This window comes from Salmo salar, chromosome ssa17, assembly GCF_905237065.1.
Source record: "Salmo salar chromosome ssa17, Ssal_v3.1, whole genome shotgun sequence".
Taxonomy (NCBI): domain Eukaryota; kingdom Metazoa; phylum Chordata; class Actinopteri; order Salmoniformes; family Salmonidae; genus Salmo; species Salmo salar.
This window is the reverse complement of record NC_059458.1, coordinates 29,150,772-29,169,128: the sequence shown is the minus strand read 5'-3', so window position 1 is coordinate 29,169,128 and position 18,357 is coordinate 29,150,772. Positions and strand designations below refer to the sequence as shown.

At 44.6% G+C, this 18,357-nt stretch overlaps 2 pseudogenes; one reads left to right on the top strand and one right to left on the bottom strand.

Annotated features, from left to right (window-relative positions):
- The first annotated feature begins 200 nt into the window (after positions 1–200).
- LOC123728185 (putative methyltransferase DDB_G0268948) lies at positions 201–1,719 on the top strand (annotated as a pseudogene).
- A 7,430-nt stretch (positions 1,720–9,149) lies between these two features.
- LOC123728071 (receptor activity-modifying protein 1-like) lies at positions 9,150–17,855 on the bottom strand (annotated as a pseudogene).
- Positions 17,856–18,357: the final 502 nt, after the last annotated feature.

Genomic DNA, 18,357 nt, shown 5'->3' with positions numbered 1-18,357 from the left:
TTCTTATACCAGCTATATTTCCTTTGAAATTAGCAAAGGGAAGTGAACAAGTGCACACTTTGGGAGGCAGGAGAGATAATTTGGGACGAAGCCCTGGTGGTTAATAAACAACCTCTGTGTCTGATGTTAGTGTCCCAGAGGTAGTCAGTGTCCTCAGAACTCTCTCTCATTCTGACTCAGCACGGCAACAGCATGGTAACATGGCTCACCGCCGCTTTGAGGTCAAAGAGCACGCAGCCTCCTACCTGAGGTCCAGGGTCCCCCCCACAGGAACTGATCACAGAGATACTGGGATTTCTGGAGAATATGGTAGAGGCGTGTGTGTGTGTGTGTGCACGCGCGTACGCAGGGAATGTAGTTAGACCCCTTGCCCTGCAAGAATGATTTTTGTGAACAAAAATTGTTCACAATTGTGTAAGCCCAAACCGATCTAATCAGTATGTATTTGGCTGCTATAATTGTGCCTATCTGGATTTAATAGCGTAATTAGTTTTTTCACAAACTGTATAACGCTGATATAGCGCTGATATAACGCTGCTATATCGCTGACTTCCGATGTTATTGTCACTTCGAAAGAAAGGCCGTTTGACCTTGCCGTGGACATAGGCTGTGGCTCGGGACAGGGGACACTTCTACTGGCCCCTCACTTTACCCAGGTGATCGGGACAGACATCAGCCCCGCCCAGCTGGAGGTGGCTCTGGCCAATAGCAGCACCCCAAATATCTTCTACAGGTGAGAAGGGGAGGGCACGCAGGATAGTCGGCGGGAATTGCTTTGTTGTCCTAGCAAGGATCAAGGTCAAGTCCAAGGTCATACTTTTATAAGTGAAGTGTAGTATGTATTGTGATGTGTTATATGTCTGCCAGGAATGTTGGTACTGTTGGCAGACAACAGTGTCTATTGGACAATAAAGTATTAATTCATTTCTTCTTCATATTTAGATGTAATTATCATGTTTTTGATACCATACCCCATTGAAACATCCCTGTAGTTTTAACTAGTAACATAACTAACTCCAGACACTTTGAGGTCCAAATGCAAAACATCCAGTTAAACATCCAAAATGTGTAACCCTTTAACCAGTGTGCATCGTCTCACATCTCCCATAACCCCACAGGCAGTGTCCTGCAGAGGAGTTACCGTTTGCTGACGGCGGGCCAGACTTGGTGACGTCCATGACCGCGCCCACTGGTTCGACCGTCCATGGTTCCTCCAGGAGGCAGACAGGCTGCTGAAGCCCAGAGGGTGTCTGGCCCTGATCAGTTATACCCTGGACATGGACCTGGAGTACGGACAACACTCCCACACTCTTACTGACATCTGTCATCAGGTCAGAAAACAAACCACTGAGGAATTGATTGATTTCATTTAGAAGATAATTAAAAATAGTAGGCTGCTCCAGATGGAGACAACATTACATACAATCAACTGACCAACTGACTATGTATAGAAGTCCCACTATCTCAGTGTTAAATTAACAATTTTAACGCTGGATAATTGGGACTCATATGTACTCTGTGAAAGGGTTAAATGTAACACTCTGACTTCAATGTACACTGGGATTTGGCCTTCTATGAAGTGTGAAAACTTTGTGACTTCAGAGTACGGAAACACCGGGAAAGTAATTCAGAGTACGGAAACAACAGGAAAATAATACTACCTTATTGATGTCCCCCTCCAGTTCTACAAGAACATGCTGCCATTTCGCAGTACCCACAGGTGAGCTTCAGCATACAGGTGCTCAAAATTATTTGCAGGCTGGAATTAAATTGAATGTGCCTTTAGCAATGTTTTACGCCATGTTCATTTTTGCAAACTACTGTCTGCACACTTCTATTACAATGATGAACAGCTGGAAGCAACTATCTATGAGGGGAGACTCTTATCTGCATATAGGTTTATATAGATAAACATTTGAACACAATTCCATAAATACTGCAGTGCAGGTTGGTTTGAAATTAGTTGAATTTCTCATCTCAAAGAAAATCTTAGTGAGCTGATGACCATCTTCTTTAACTGTCACTCACTCTGTTCCACTCCTCCTCTTCTGGCCTAGGTTGCTGTCTGTGATGGGGGAGTCGAATCCAGACACAGAGATCACAGTGGTGGTCAAGTATTTCTACTGGCTGGCCTGCAAACCTGCTGCAGCCTGATCTGGGACAAGGAAGCAGCAAACCCCACAGACCCTTATCTTCCCCTGATGTTTTCTGTTGCATCTAATGGCAAAATGAAATAACTAAAAGGGGTTACACATTCCAACAAATAAGACCATGTTATATGCAACTTAAATCATTCGTCCATCAAAGTCAAAATGAAAAGTGAACCGACATGAACTCCAATACCACCTAAAGAAGATGTTTACGATGTTTCAGAATAGTCTGGATACCCGATGAGCTCAACCATTTCTTGTTTTATAAAGAAACAGCTTGTTAAAATACAATAGTCTTCTCTGGTTTACTGTAATATTTACTGTAACTGGTAATTACAGTGGTTTGCGTTCTGAACACACAGTCGGATGTCTCCAACCTCTTGCGTATGCGCTCACACATGCTCCCTCTGTGTCCCTCTGAGTGTTGAGGCTGGTGTGTACATGTGTTTTCGGAGGAGTAGGACTGAGATCTTGCCTGACAGGAGTCAGTCTCTGACAGTAGTGAGGTCTCACCATCTGAAATGCCATATGGTGCCCCTAGTGGTAGAATAAAGTAATACTTTCCCTACCTCACCTCATAGCCCCAACTCATGGACCGAATTCAACTCATAGCCCCATCTCATAGTCCCAAATTCATAGCCACAACTCATAGCCTCAACTCATAGCCCCAACTCATGGCCAGATATCATAGTCCCAACTCATAGTCCCAACTCATAGCCCCACCTCATAGCCCCAACTCATAGACCCAACTCATAGCCCCATCTCATAGCCCCACCTCATAGCCCCAACTCATAGCCCCAACTCATAGCCCCACCTTATAATCCCAAATAATAGCCACACTTTATAGCCACACTTTATAGCCCCACTTTATAGCCCTACCTCATAGCCTCACCTTATAGCCCCAACTCATAGCACCAACTCATAGCACCAACTCATAGACCCAACTCATAGCCACACTTTATAGCCCCACCTCATAGCCCCAACTCATAGCCCCATCTTATAGCCCCAACTTATAGACACACCTTATAGCCCCAACTCATAGCCCCACCTCATAGTCCCACCTCATAGCCCCACCTTATAGCCCCACCTCATAGCCCCTACCTTATAGCCCCACCTCATAGCCCCACCTCATAGCCCCACCTTATAGCCCCACCTAATAGCCTCACCTTATAGTCCCACCTCATAGCCCCACCTTATAGCCCCACCTCATAGCCACACTTTATAGCCCCACCTTACAGCCCCAACTCATAGCCACACCTCATAGTCTCACCTCATAGTCCCAACACATAGTCCCAACTCATAGCCACACCCCACACCTCATAGTCTCACCTCATAGTCCCAACTCATAGTCCCAACTCATAGCCCCACCTCATAGCCACAACATAGCCGCATCTTATAGCCACAACATAGTCCCACCTCACAGCCACAACATAGCCCCAACTCATAGCCACAACATAGCCCCAACTCATAGCCACAACATAGCCCCAACTCATAGCCACAACATAGCCCCAACTCATAGCCACAACATAGCCCCAACTCATAGCCACAACATAGACCCAACTCATAGACCCAACTCATAGCCCCATCTCATAGCCCCAACTCATAGCCACAACATAGCCCGAACTCATAGCCACAACTCATAGCCACAACATAGACCCAACTCTTAGACCCAACTCATAGCCCCAACTCATAGCCCCAACTCATATCCCCAACTCATAGCCACAGCATAGCCCCAACTCATAGCCACAACATAGCCCCAACTCATAGCCACACCTTATAGCCCCAACTCATAGCCCCACCTCATAGTCCCACCTCATAGCCCCACCTTATAGCCCCACCTCATAGCCCCACCTTATAGCCCCACCTTATAGCCCCACCTCATAGCCCCACCTTATAGCCCCACCTCATAGCCCCACCTTATAGCCCCACCTAATAGCCCCACCTTATAGTCCCACCTTATAGCCCCACCTCATAGCCACACTTTATAGCCCCACCTTATAGCCCCAACTCATAGCCACACCTCATAGTCTCACCTCATAGTCCCAACTCATAGTCCCAACTCATAGCCCCACCTCATTAGCCACAACATAGCCCCACCTTATAGCCACAACATAGTCCCATCTCATAGCCCCAACTCATAGCCACAACATAGCCCCAACTCATAGCCACAACATAGCCCCACCTTATAGTCCCACCTCATAGCCCCACCTGATAGTCCCACCTCATAGCCACACTTTATGGCCCCACCTTATAGCCCCAACTCATAGCCACACCTCATAGCCCCACCTCATAGTCCCAACTCATAGTCCCAACTCATAGCCCCACCTCATAGCCACAACATAGCCCCACCTCATAGCCAGCAACATAGCCCCACCTTATAGCCACAACATAGTCCCATCTCATAGCCCCAACTCATAGCCACAACATAGCCCCAACTCATAGCCACAACATAGACCCAACTCTTAGACCCAACTCTTAGCGCCAACTCTTAGCCCCAACTCATAGCCCCAACTCATATCCCCAACTCATAGCCACAACATGACCCAACTCATAGCCCCAACTCATAGCCACAACATAGCCCCAACTCATAGCCACAACATAGCCCCAACTCATAGCCACAACATAGACACAACATAGACCCAACTCATAGCCACAACATAGACACAACACAGACCCAACTCATAGACCCAACTCATAGACCCAACTCATAGCCCCATCTCATAGCCCCCCAACTCATAGCCCCAACTCATAGCCCCAACTCATAGCCCAACATAGCCCCAACTCTTAGACCCAACTCATAGCCCCAACTCATAGACCCAACTCATATCCCCAACTCATAGCCACAACATAGCCCCAATTCATAGCCACAACATAGACCCAACTCTTAGCCCCAACTCTTAGCACCAACTCATAGCACCAACTCATAGACCCAACTCATAGCCACACCTTATAGCCCCAACTCATAGCCCCACCTCATAGTCCCACCTCATAGCCCCAACTCATAGCCCCCACCTTATAGCCCCACCTCATAGCCCCACCTCATAGCCCCACTGTATAGCCCCCACCTCATAGCCCCACCTTATATCCCCACCTAATAGCCCCACCTTATAGTCCCACCTCATAGCCCCACCTGATAGCCCCACCTCATAGCCACACTTTATAGCCCCACCTTATAGCCCCAACTCATAGCCACACCTCATAGTCTCACCTCATAGTCCCAACTCATAGTCCCAACTCATAGCCACACCTCATAGTCTCACCTCATAGTCCCAACTCATAGTCCCAACTCATAGCCCCACCTCATAGCCCCACCTCATAGCCACAACATAGCCCCACCTTATAGCCACAACATAGTCCCATCTCATAGCCCCAACTCATAGCCACAACATAGACCCAACTCTTAGACCCAACTCTTAGCGCCAACTCTTAGCCCCAACTCATAGCCCCAACTCATAGACCCAACTCATATCCCCAACTCATAGCCACAACATGACCCAACTCATAGCCCCAACTCATAGCCACAACATAGCCCCAACTCATAGCCACAACATAGCCCCAACTCATAGCCACAACATAGCCACAACATAGACCCAACTCATAGCCCCAACTCATAGCCACAACATAGCCCCAACTCATAGCCACAACATAGCCACAACATAGACCCAACTCATAGCCCCAACTCATAGCCACAACATAGCCCCAACTCATAGCCACAACATAGCCACAACATAGCCCCAACTCATAGCCACAACATAGCCCCAACTCATAGCCACAACATAGCCACAACATAGACCCAACTCATAGCCCCAACTCATAGCCACAACATAGCCCCAACTCATAGCCCCAAATCATAGCCACAACATAGCCCCAACTCATAGCCACAACATAGCGCCAACTCTTAGCCCCAACTCATAGCCCCAACTCATAGACCCAACTCATAGCCCCAACTCATAGCCACAACATAGCCCCATCTCATAGCCACAACATAGCCCCATCTCATAGCCCCAACTCATAGCCACAACATAGCCCCCAACTCATTGCCACAACATAGCCCCAACTCATACCCCCAACTCATAGCCACAACTCATAGCCACCTGGGTATACCTGACCCACTAAACTCTGACTCCAGGTCTCAACATGGAAGCGTTCAACAAGCCTTCTCTGAAGTAGCTTCGCTGAGACTACAGGGTGTATTCATTAGTGCACACCGTTTAAAAACCTTTAGTTCAGGTTTTTCCCTCCCGTTTGGGCCTGTTTGCTCGTTCCTATTGAATACACCCCAGGTCCTTTATATCAGTTCTGTTTCTCCTCTTGAGATGTAATGTCAGAGGCCTACCGTACCATCTTCCTCTCTCTCCTCTCTAAGGACTAGAGTTACTTTAACTTAGTATTACCGGGCTATTAGTCTCTGCCTGTGGCTGAGGTTGGACTAGTCTGGGACTCGTGTCTGGGACCACCTTAATGATCATATAGCCAAGCTGACAGCAGGCCAGCTGAGACAGGGGTAATAGGGAGCCAGAGGGCTTTCTGGGTGATGGTGTGGGTTTGAGACGGTGGGTGGCTTAGTGTGGAAGATGAGAGGACTTATAAATAGCTATGAATAAGCTACTTGCGAGTGGTTCTCCTGATTCATTGGCGTCAGGTTTCGGGATGTTTTCACTATCACTTTACATTGTATTCACTTTCTTCCTCTCTCCCTAAGTTACCATGGTCTGCTTTCCATATCAATCTCAAAAGTAATTATCTTACTAATGACAGCTAATACATAGAACGCTGATCCCCAAATGCTTAACAACAAGGTCAGTCAGTCACCATGACGATACTGATAAGGACCAATGCATGTGCACTCCACAGGTGGTCATCACACATCCATTACATTCCTAATGATTCAATCAAACAGGGCGAACTCACTGGCTAATGTTTCTGATTGCATTCCTATAACTCATTACAATCACTTACCGCTCTATTAGATTTGCCTCAATAGGTGACAGTGTTTGTAAGGTATTATAAGGCTATTTTAGGCTGTATACTCATTTAGACTTCATCTCTGTACACTCCTTGAGGCTATATCACTGAGATGTTACTGTGAGGTTTCACTTATCAAGCCCATCTGGCCTGTTTCACACATACAAGCACGCGCGTGCGCACGCACGCACGCACACAACACACACACACACACACACACACACACACACACACACACACACACACACCACACACCACGTGAACAGTTCAGCTGGGTACAGAATAGTTCACACCTTCTCCACAGGGAGTGGACAGCGGCCATATTGCTATAGCTCTGGGCCCAGGCTTTAATTCATGTCCCTTTTTTATAAATGTTTTTATTTAACCTTTATTTAACTAGACAAGTCAGTTAAGAACAAATTCTTATTTACAATGACGACCTACCAAAAGGCAAAAAGCCTCCTGCGGGGACGGGGGCTGGGTTTAAAAATATATATAAATTAAATTAATATAGGACAAAACACACATGACAATAAGAGAGACAACACAACACTACATAAAGAGATACCTAAGACAACAACATAGCAAGGCAGCAACACATGACAACACAGCATGGTAGCAACACAACATGACAACAACATGGTAGCAACACAACATGGTAGCAGCACAAAACATCGTACAAACATTATTGGGCACAGTCATCAGCACAAAGGGCAAAAAGGTAGCGACAACAATACATCACGCAAAGCAGCCACAACTGTCAGTAAGAGTGTCCATGATTGAGTCTTTGAATGAAGAGATGGAGATAAAACTGTCCAGTTTGAGTGTTTGTTGCAGCTCGTTCCAGTCACTAGCTGCAGCAAACTGAAAAGACGAGCGACTCAGGGATGTGTGTGCTTTGGGGACCTTTAACAGAATGTGACTGGCAGAATGGGTGTTGTATGCGGAGGATGAGGGCTGCAGTAGATATCTCAGATAGGGGGGACTGAGGCCTTTTTACTGCAGTCACATTGAGATTAATAACACCGTTGCTATGGCGAGCCAGCTTTGGGACTATATTCTGCCACTTGTGTTAAGGCGAGCTGCCAATCAAAGCGGCTTTTAATCTTTTAATTTCTTCCATTCTCCTTCAGGGAGACCCAGGGCCCTCTGGTGTGCTGACTCACTGTGTGGTTTGCCTTTTCATAAAACAAGAAAAATGTGTGTAAGTGTGTGTGTGTGTCGTGCGTGCGTGTGTGTGCCTTCTCGTTCTGCCCACCACAGTATGAGAATAGCCAGTTGTTTTTGAATGGTTCATATTGTAATGTATTTTTGATACTTCTCTACACAGGTGTGTGTATTGGGATGTTGCAGTACTCTGATTCCTGAATCTGATAGTTATGGTAGTAGGTGGATGGTAGTATGGCACTCAGTGCTGGGGAGAGATATATTGGTTCTGGCTATGGGCTGAAGGGGCATCTCTACACTCCTCAGGTGGGAGTTAAATTCTGTTCTCATTCATGTTTGGATATCAAACAAATATCATATTGATATCAAAATAAATGGATACCAAAAACAATGTCATATTCATATTCATACGAGGTATTTATTATCTGTCCTCCATGCCCTACACCACATTAGCCCTCTCTTGGTTGGCCACTTGGTGGTTTACAATAATACAATGCATGTTTTAAATTGGAATTTCTAGGGTTATCGATGAGCCACAGTACAATCTAAAGCCTTTGCTTTGTTTCAGTAGTAGGCTTCTGAGAGGTCCTTAACTCATACTACCAGTGTCCATCAAACAACAAACATCACAGAAAGATTACAATCTTAGTATGCTGTTGGGTATCTCTGCTTGTCGTTTGTCCCAGTTCAGTGTCCCCTCCATCATGTCTCCCCTATCGGATAAGTTGGAGTTCGTTCTCCAAGAGGTCAGGTTGATCCCTAGAAGCTGGCCTCGGGTCAGTTTTGCTTTTCCTCCGCTAATGATTCAGTTTAGAATTTTGGCAGGGCAAACTGATCCTAGATCTGTAATCTGTACCCAGGGGGCACCTTCACCCAGGATGAGACAGTTACACGATTCCCTAGCAACATTTACCGCTCCACACCACTAGGGCAGTCATGAGCAGAGTGACCAGCACAGGCACTCCAATGAAAGGCCCCAAGATACGTATAGGAGGGTCCCGAAGCAGCCTGCCGGTCAGAGCGCAGTCGTGAAAGTAGTCCCAGTGGAGGCGTATGAAGAGTTCGTCTATCAGCCGGTTGGGCCAGAAGCAGTGCATTTTGAGTGCCATGAAAAAGGTGCAGTTGGTCAGTTCCTCGTAAGGCCTGCAGGAAAGGATAAAACATTGAAACTAGGGGGCAGCATGAGAAAACTAACTCTAACTTTTAAATACAATGCATTCGGAAAGTATTCAGACCCCTTGATTTTTCCTATTTTTTTTTACATTTCAGTCTTATTTTAAAATTGATAAAAAATAATAATAATCAGCATTAATCTACACACAATACCCCATTATGACAAAGAGAAAACTGGTTTAAAAAAAGAGAAATACCTTATTTACATAAGTATTCAGACCCTTTGCTATGAGACTCGAAATTGAGCTCAGATGCATCCTGTTTCTATTGATCATCCTTGAGATGTTTCTACAACCTGATTGGAGTCCACCTGTGCTAAATTCAATTGATTGGACATGATTTGGAAAGGCACACACCTGTCTATATAAGGTCCCACAGTTGACAGTGCATGTCAGAGCAAAAAACAAGCCATGAGTTTGAAGGTATTGCCGTAGAGCTCCGAGACAGGAATGTGTCAAGGCACAGATCTGGGGAAGGGTACCAAAACATTTCTGAAGCAATGAAGGTCCTCAAGAACACAGTGGCCTCCATCATTCTTAAATGGAAGAAGTTTGCAACCACCAAGACTCTTCCTAGAGCTGGCTGCCCGGCCAAACTGAGCAATCAGGGGAGAAGGAGCTTGGTCAGGGAGGTGACCAAGAACGCGATGGTCACTCTGACAGAGCTCCAGTTCCTCTGTGGAGATGGGAGAACTTTCCAGAAGGACAGCATCTCTGCAGCACTCCAGCAATCAGGCCTTTCTGGTAGAGTGGCCAGACGGAAGCCACTCCTCAGTAAATGACACATGACAGCCCGCTTGGTGTTTGCCAAAAGGCACCTAAAGTCTCTCAGACCATGAGAAACAAGATTGTCTGGTCTGATGAAACCAATATTGAACTCTTTGGCCTGAATGCCAAGCGTCACGTCTGGAGGAAGCCTGACACCATCCCTAACACCATGAAGCATGGTGGTGGCAGCATCATGCTGATTGGATGTTTTTCAGCGGCAGGGACTGGGAGACTAGTCAGGATCGAGGCAAAGATGAACGGAGCAAAGTACAGAGAGATCCTTGATGAAAACCTGCTCCAGAGCTCTCAGAACCTCAGACTAGACAATGACCCTAAGCACACAGCCAAGACAACGCAGGAGTGGCTTCAGGACAAGCCTCTGAATGTCCTTGAGTTGCCCAGCCAGAGCCCGGACTTGAACCTGGTCGAACATCTCTGGAGAGACCTGAAAATAGCTGTGCAGTGACGCTCCCCATCCAACCTGACAGAGCTTGAGGGGCTCTGCAGAGAAGAATGGTAGAAAATCCATTAATACAGCTTGTAACGTCATACCCAGGAAGACACATTGCTTTAATTGCAGCCAAAGTTGCTTCAACAAAGTACTGAGTAAAGGGTATGAATACTTACATAAATGTGATATTTCCGTTTGAATTTTTTTAATAAATTAGCAAAGATTTCTACAAACCAGTTTTTGCTAAGTCATTATGGCGTACTGTGTGTAGATTGAGGAAAACAAAAACATTTAATCAATTTAATCAAAATGTGGAAAACGTCAAGGGGTCTGAATACTTAACGAAGGCACTGTATGTTAGGTTTATTTTAATATATTTTTGGGGGAGTCGATATTCATTGGCATCAAAATAGCCATTCCTCAAAACATGTCTGAAAAGTGACTCTTTGAAAACAGGTCTGTTTCACTTGTGGTCTCCAACCGACGGAGTGGGAAAAGGCAAACTAACAGCTTGAATTACCAGCAGGCTTAGCACAGCTAAATATAACTACCATAGCTAGGTGGTAGGGGGTTAGAGAGGAGACATACCTTACAGCTAAATATAACTACCATAGCTAGGTGGTAGGGGGTTAGAGAGGGGACATACCTTACAGCTAAATATAACTACCATAGCTAGGTGGTAGGGGGGTTAGAGAGGGACATACCTTACAGCTAAATATAACTACCATAGCTAGGTGGTAGGGGGTTAGAGAGGGACATACCTTACAGCTAAATATAACTACCATAGCTAGGTGGTAGGTGGTTAGAGAGGAGTCATACCTTACAGCTAAATATAACTACCATAGCTAGGTGGTAGGGTGTTAGAGAGGGGACATACCTTACAGCTAAATATAACTACCATAGCTAGGTGGTAGGTGGTTAGAGAGGGGACATACCTTACAGCTAAATATAACTACCATAGCTAGGTGGTAGGGGGTTAGAGAGGGGACATACCTTACAGCTAAATATAACTACCATAGCTAGGTGGTAGGTGGTTAGAGAGGGGACATACCTTACAGCTAAATATAACTACCATAGCTAGGTGGTAGGGGGTTAGAGAGGGGACATACCTTACAGCTAAATATAACTACCATAGCTAGGTGGTAGGGGGGTTAGAGAGGGGACATACCTTACAGCTAAATATAACTACCATAGCTAGGTGGTAGGTGGTTAGAGAGGAGTCATACCTTACAGCTAAATATAACTACCATAGCTAGGTGGTAGGGGGTTAGAGAGGGGACATACCTTACAGCTAAATATAACTACCATAGCTAGGTGGTAGGTGGTTAGAGAGGGGACATACCTTACAGCTAAATATAACTACCATAGCTAGGTGGTAGGGGGTTAGAGAGGGGACATACCTTACAGCTAAATATAACTACCATAGCTAGGTGGTAGGTGGTTAGAGAGGGGACATACCTTACAGCTAAATATAACTACCATAGCTAGGTGGTAGGGGGTTAGAGAGGAGACATACCTTACAGCTAAATATAACTACCATAGCTAGGTGGTAGGGGGGTTAGAGAGGGGACATACCTTACAGCTAAATATAACTACCATAGCTAGGTGGTAGGTTGTTAGAGAGGAGACATACCTTACAGCTAAATATAACTACCATAGCTAGGTGGTAGGGAGTTAGAGAGGAGTCATACCTTACAGCTAAATATAACTACCATAGCTAGGTGGTAGGTTGTTAGAGAGGAGACATACCTTACAGCTAAATATAACTACCATAGCTAGGTGGTAGGGGGTTAGAGAGGAGACATACCTTACAGCTAAATATAACTACCATAGCTAGGTGGTAGGGGGGTTAGAGAGGAGTCATACCATACAGCTAAATATAACTACCATAGCTAGGTGGTAGGTTGTTAGAGAGGGACATACCTTACAGCTAAATATAACTACCATAGCTAGGTGGTAGGGGGTTAGAGAGGAGACATACCTTACAGCTAAATATAACTACCATAGCTAGGTGGTAGGGGGTTAGAGAGGAGACATACCTTACAGCTAAATATAACTACCATAGCTAGGTGGTAGGGGGTTAGAGAGGAGACATACCTTACAGCTAAATATAACTACCATAGCTAGGTGGTAGGGGTTAGAGAGGGGACATACCTTACAGCTAAATATAACTACCATAGCTAGGTGGTAGGGGGTTAGAGAGGAGACATACCTTACAGCTAAATATAACTACCATAGCTAGGTGGTAGGGGGTTAGAGAGGAGACATACCTTACAGCTAAATATAACTACCATAGCTAGGTGGTAGGGGGTTAGAGAGGAGACATACCTTACAGCTAAATATAACTACCATAGCTAGGTGGTAGGGGGTTAGAGAGGAGACATACCTTACAGCTAAATATAACTACCATAGCTAGGTGGTAGGGTGTTAGAGAGGAGACATACCTTACAGCTAAATATAACTACCATAGCTAGGTGGTAGGGGTTAGAGAGGGGACATACCTTACAGCTAAATATAACTACCATAGCTAGGTGGTAGGGGGTTAGAGAGGGGACATACCTTACAGCTAAATATAACTACCATAGCTAGGTGGTAGGGGGTTAGAGAGGGGACATACCTTACAGCTAAATATAACTACCATAGCTAGGTGGTAGGGGGTTAGAGAGGAGACATACCTTACAGCTAAATATAACTACCATAGCTAGGTGGTAGGGGGTTAGAGAGGAGTCATACCATACAGCTAAATATAACTACCATAGCTAGGTGGTAGGTGGTTAGAGAGGGGACATACCTTACAGCTAAATATAACTACCATAGCTAGGTGGTAGGGGGTTAGAGAGGAGACATACCTTACAGCTAAATATAACTACCATAGCTAGGTGGTAGGTTGTTAGAGAGGGGACATACCTTACAGCTAAATATAACTACCATAGCTAGGTGGTAGGGGGTTAGAGAGGAGACATACCTTACAGCTAAATATAACTACCATAGCTAGGTGGTAGGGGGGTTAGAGAGGGGTCATACCTTACAGCTAAATATAACTACCATAGCTAGGTGGTAGGGGGTTGAGAGAGGGGACATACCTTACAGCTAAATATAACTACCATAGCTAGGTGGTAGGGGTTAGAGAGGAGACATACCATACAGCTAAATATAACTACCATAGCTAGGTGGTAGGTTGTTAGAGAGGGACATACCTTACAGCTAAATATAACTACCATAGCTAGGTGGTAGGTTGTTAGAGAGGGGACATACCTTACAGCTAAATATAACTACCATAGCTAGGTGGTAGGGGGTTAGAGAGGGGACATACCTTACAGCTAAATATAACTACCATAGCTAGGTGGTAGGGGGTTAGAGAGGGGACATACCATACAGCTAAATATAACTACCATAGCTAGGTGGTAGGGGGTTAGAGAGGAGTCATACCAGCAGTGGAACTCCCAATATCATACCAGGGGAGCTACAGACCAGCATGACTGAGTGAATATAATTAGATCTAAGACACACTGACGTGCCTTTGGTCTCCTGAAAATTTCAGAGGTGTTTGGACTGAATAAAGGTGATTAAATGAATGACTCATTGATGCATAACATGAAGCCTTGGCAGTGTTTCTTGAAAATGTGTTCTTCATTGGAAACTTTGTTCTAAAAGAGCGTACATGAATTCAGTGTAATTTCCGACTCTCTTTGACACTGGAAACCCCAAAGGTGACTACTGTTCAACTTCTAATAGGGCATGTGGTCCTGAAACACACACACACACACACACACACACACACACACACACACACACACACACACACACACACACACACACACACACACACACACACACACACACACACACACACACACACACACACACACACACACTTAGTACCCTGTGTCCCCATTGCAGACAGCCATGCAGAACCTGTGTATAGGTGTCACCTTACACAACATCAGTGTGCCCTAAACCCAAGACCAGAGGGGCTGGTTAATAGAATATTTGTTTATGCAAAGTTCTGTCTCTTTCTCAATCTCTCTCTTCCTCTTTGCTTTTTCTTTCCACATGCAAAACAGAGTTGACCTGCTCACTAAATCGCTCTATCTATCTCCCTTTCTCTATCTATTCCTCCCTCTCCCTCCTTCACTCTCTCTTCTTCCCTCCCTACCCAGCTAACAATTCTAGGGAGAGAGAATTGGAAATTCTTTGTAATCTTACCCGTAATGTTCTCCTAATGTTTGAGTCTCCGGTTTTCCATTAGTCAGGGGAACATTCTATCTACACTAACAAAAAACCTTCTGAGAACCTTTTCAGCATGTTTTGGTGATAACGTTAGGAGAACAGGCAGAATTATCTAGAACGTGGTTACAAAGTTCTCAGAATATACAACATTAATGTTCTAGACACGTTTCATGGGAACGCTGCAAGAACATTTCTGTGTATCAGTTGTCAGGACGTTGCCTGATGGTCCCAAAGAAACGTTCTCCCAAAATAAAAATGTTTTATTACACATCACACCTTGTTACTATTGCCAAGCCCATCAAGGGCCTGATTGGTCACCCACAGATCCATTCACAGCTCTTCCTGTCTGTTGACAAGGTTACACACAGACAGTGCTTTTAACATAGTGTTTTCAACTTACATATTTCACACACATGATTACATTGTGCATGTTCATTTATACAGCAATTATTATTCAATATGTTGTCGCCTTTGATTTGAACTCACAACCTCATGGTTCACCACATTTAGATCGTGTTGCTAAACCACATTTGTGTCAGTTATCAGTTCATTTGACTGTTCTCTCATCAGTGATTTGATAGTTATCAGTTAATTTGACTGTTCTCTCATCAGTGATTTGATAGTTATCAGTTAATTTGACTGTTCTCTCATCAGTGGTTTGATAGTTATCAGTTAATTTGACTGTTCTCTCATCAGTGATTTGATAGTTATCAGTTAATTTGACTGTTCTCTCATCAGTGATTTGATAGTTATCAGTTCATTTGACTGTTCTCTCATCAGTGATTTGATAGTTATCAGTTAATTTGACTGTTCTCTCATCAGTGATTTGATAGTTATCAGTTCATTTGACTGTTCTCTCATCAGTGGTTTGATAGTTATCAGTTCATTTGACTGTTCTCTCATCAGTGATTTGATAGTTGTCTAATGATGGTGGAACATATTAAAATGGTTGAATGAAAACTGGACACAGGACTGTTCTTGCATGTGCTTATTGGGCCAGTATAGTTAGGCCCTGTCCAGAAGAAACACTAAACCCTTCTCCCTAGGCACTTGTTTACATCTGAGACAACTTGATAGGTGTAAGCTATAGGGTGAATGCACTTCTCAGTAAATCTCAGCTCTGTTAAAAGTACACTCAATACAAACTATTACTGATCCTAGTGATTCAGGAGGATCATTAAAACAGGTTGATATGCCCCACCAACATTACACAACTATACTGAAAGTCCTTCAATCGCTGAAATAAGTCAATCAAATCACCGATTAAAGAATAGTCATATTAACAGAAAGATGGTGGTGTAGCAGGAAGATCCGAGTACTGTGAACCTAAAGGTTGTGAGTTCAAATCCCAGTTGAGGACATGTTGAATAATAACTACTCTAGAAATTAACATGCATCATTTAATCATGTATGTCAAAGTGTGTCATACATGTAAGTTGAAAACATTCTATGTGTGAGCATCCTTAACTTTGCCAACAGACAAAGAACTCTGAACGGATCAGTGGTTCACCAATCAGGGCCTTGATTGGCTCTGCAATACATGTTTTGGGGGACACATATTTTTGCAACTCTCCCATGGAACATGTCTAAAATATGAATATCTTATGTTCTGAGAACATGGCAACCATGTTTCCATGAAATGTGTATAGAACATTCACACTTTCTGGGTCAATTCGATTTCACATTAAGGGAATGGTATCTTGGAAACATTCCTTGCACATCACAGGAACATTCCTATGAGGAATCCTTCTATCTGTGTGTCTGTTATGGTGATAGACATGTAAACATTGCTCTCCAGATGGAACGGTCTTGTAAAGACAAGGACCTCTGCTAAACTGGTAGAGCATCATTTGCAAGTAATACTGCCAAATAATACAGTGACATAATTCAAGTAAATGTAATTGAACTCAACTCTATTTTTATTTAGGATGAATAAAATTTAGGATGGATTTAGGTGAATAATATAGATTATACTGACTGAAAAGTGTCGGACCAGCTGCACCACAGGCTCTGGTCCAGGGCCTCACATGTCCAGAGTGAACTTGGTCATACAGAAGTCAGAGATGGCCCTCTCGTAGGCACCGCTGCAGCCGCTCACTGGGGAAAGCCACAGGCTGCTTCAGAGGGAAGGAACATGTAATCAGATAGTAGTGTAGTTGTTAGAAACGATTAGGGAGGCAGCAAGTTTATGAAACAGGGGCTAAATGTATCAAGCGTCTAAGAGTAGGAGTGATGATTTAGGATCAGTTTTGCCTTTAAGATCATAAACAATAAGATTATATGGACAGGGGGCACCAGATCCTAGATCAGCAGTTTCACTCTGATACGCTTGATGCATACAGCCGAAGAGCTTGATTCAAATATCCTTCGTTAATAAGCGTTTGATTGAGCCTGCCTGGAGTACCGGATAGGCAAGGTTTGCACTTTTGGGACCATTCCGTTGCACTAGGCAAGCTCAATCTAATGCAGCTTAAAGTATTCTAAAGACAACAAGTACTATTTGAACCCATGTCTTGAATTAAACATCCTAACCTGACCAGTACGGACCACCAGAATAGACTGTCCCAGTCTGTCATCCATGCATGCTTCAAGATGTCAACCATTGTCCCTGTACTCAAGCCAACAAAGGTTATCTGCTTAAATGACTATCTCTCTGCCTATAGCGCTCAGTTCTTTAATCATGAAGTGTTTTGAGAGGCTGGTCAAGGACCACATCAGCTCCACCTTACCTGAAACTCTGGACCCATTAGGATGTGCATACCGACCTAACAGATCTACGGATGACGTAATCGCCAGTGTTCTGAACACGCCCCTATCCCACTTGGACGTGCTGTGAGAGTGCTGTTCATCGACTACAGTTCACCACCTACTGACATTGATGGGGCTGCAGTGGAGCGGGTCAAAAGTTCCACTCTGCCAGGGCTCCAACCTCCACCCTGTAGAAGGTCTCATCGCTGCCAGTAAATGAGCGCTAAAGCCACCCAATGTCCACTTACAAGGTCATCTACGCATTAACACAAGGTTAGGCAGTCCAAGGTGAAGGATTGTCCATGTGGATAAATGTCTAGCTGGTGAGTTGGTGTGGAGCCCCAGGGGTTTACAGAGGTGTTCTTAACCGGAACTCTGGAATGCAACCAAATGGTTCAGATAGGGGCCTGTGATTGGGTACCCTGGCAACCTGGTCCCTAACATAGAGGTGTGAAGTGCCCTCTGTCTGGATGAAAAGGTCAGGCTAAGGTTGGGGGTCAATACTTGGTAGCCTACCTCAGCTGTAAGAAGTCCCAAATGTTGTCTCTGAAGTGCCAGAGCCATGGAGAGGGTTTGAATGGTTGATGTCTGAGAGTTTAATGTTAGATGTTTTTGTACAGACAGCACAAAGCACTTTATGGGAAACTCAGTGTCCCAGATCTGTTTTTGCTCTTTCCTTCTCCATTGCTCTCATTGTCAAGTCAAA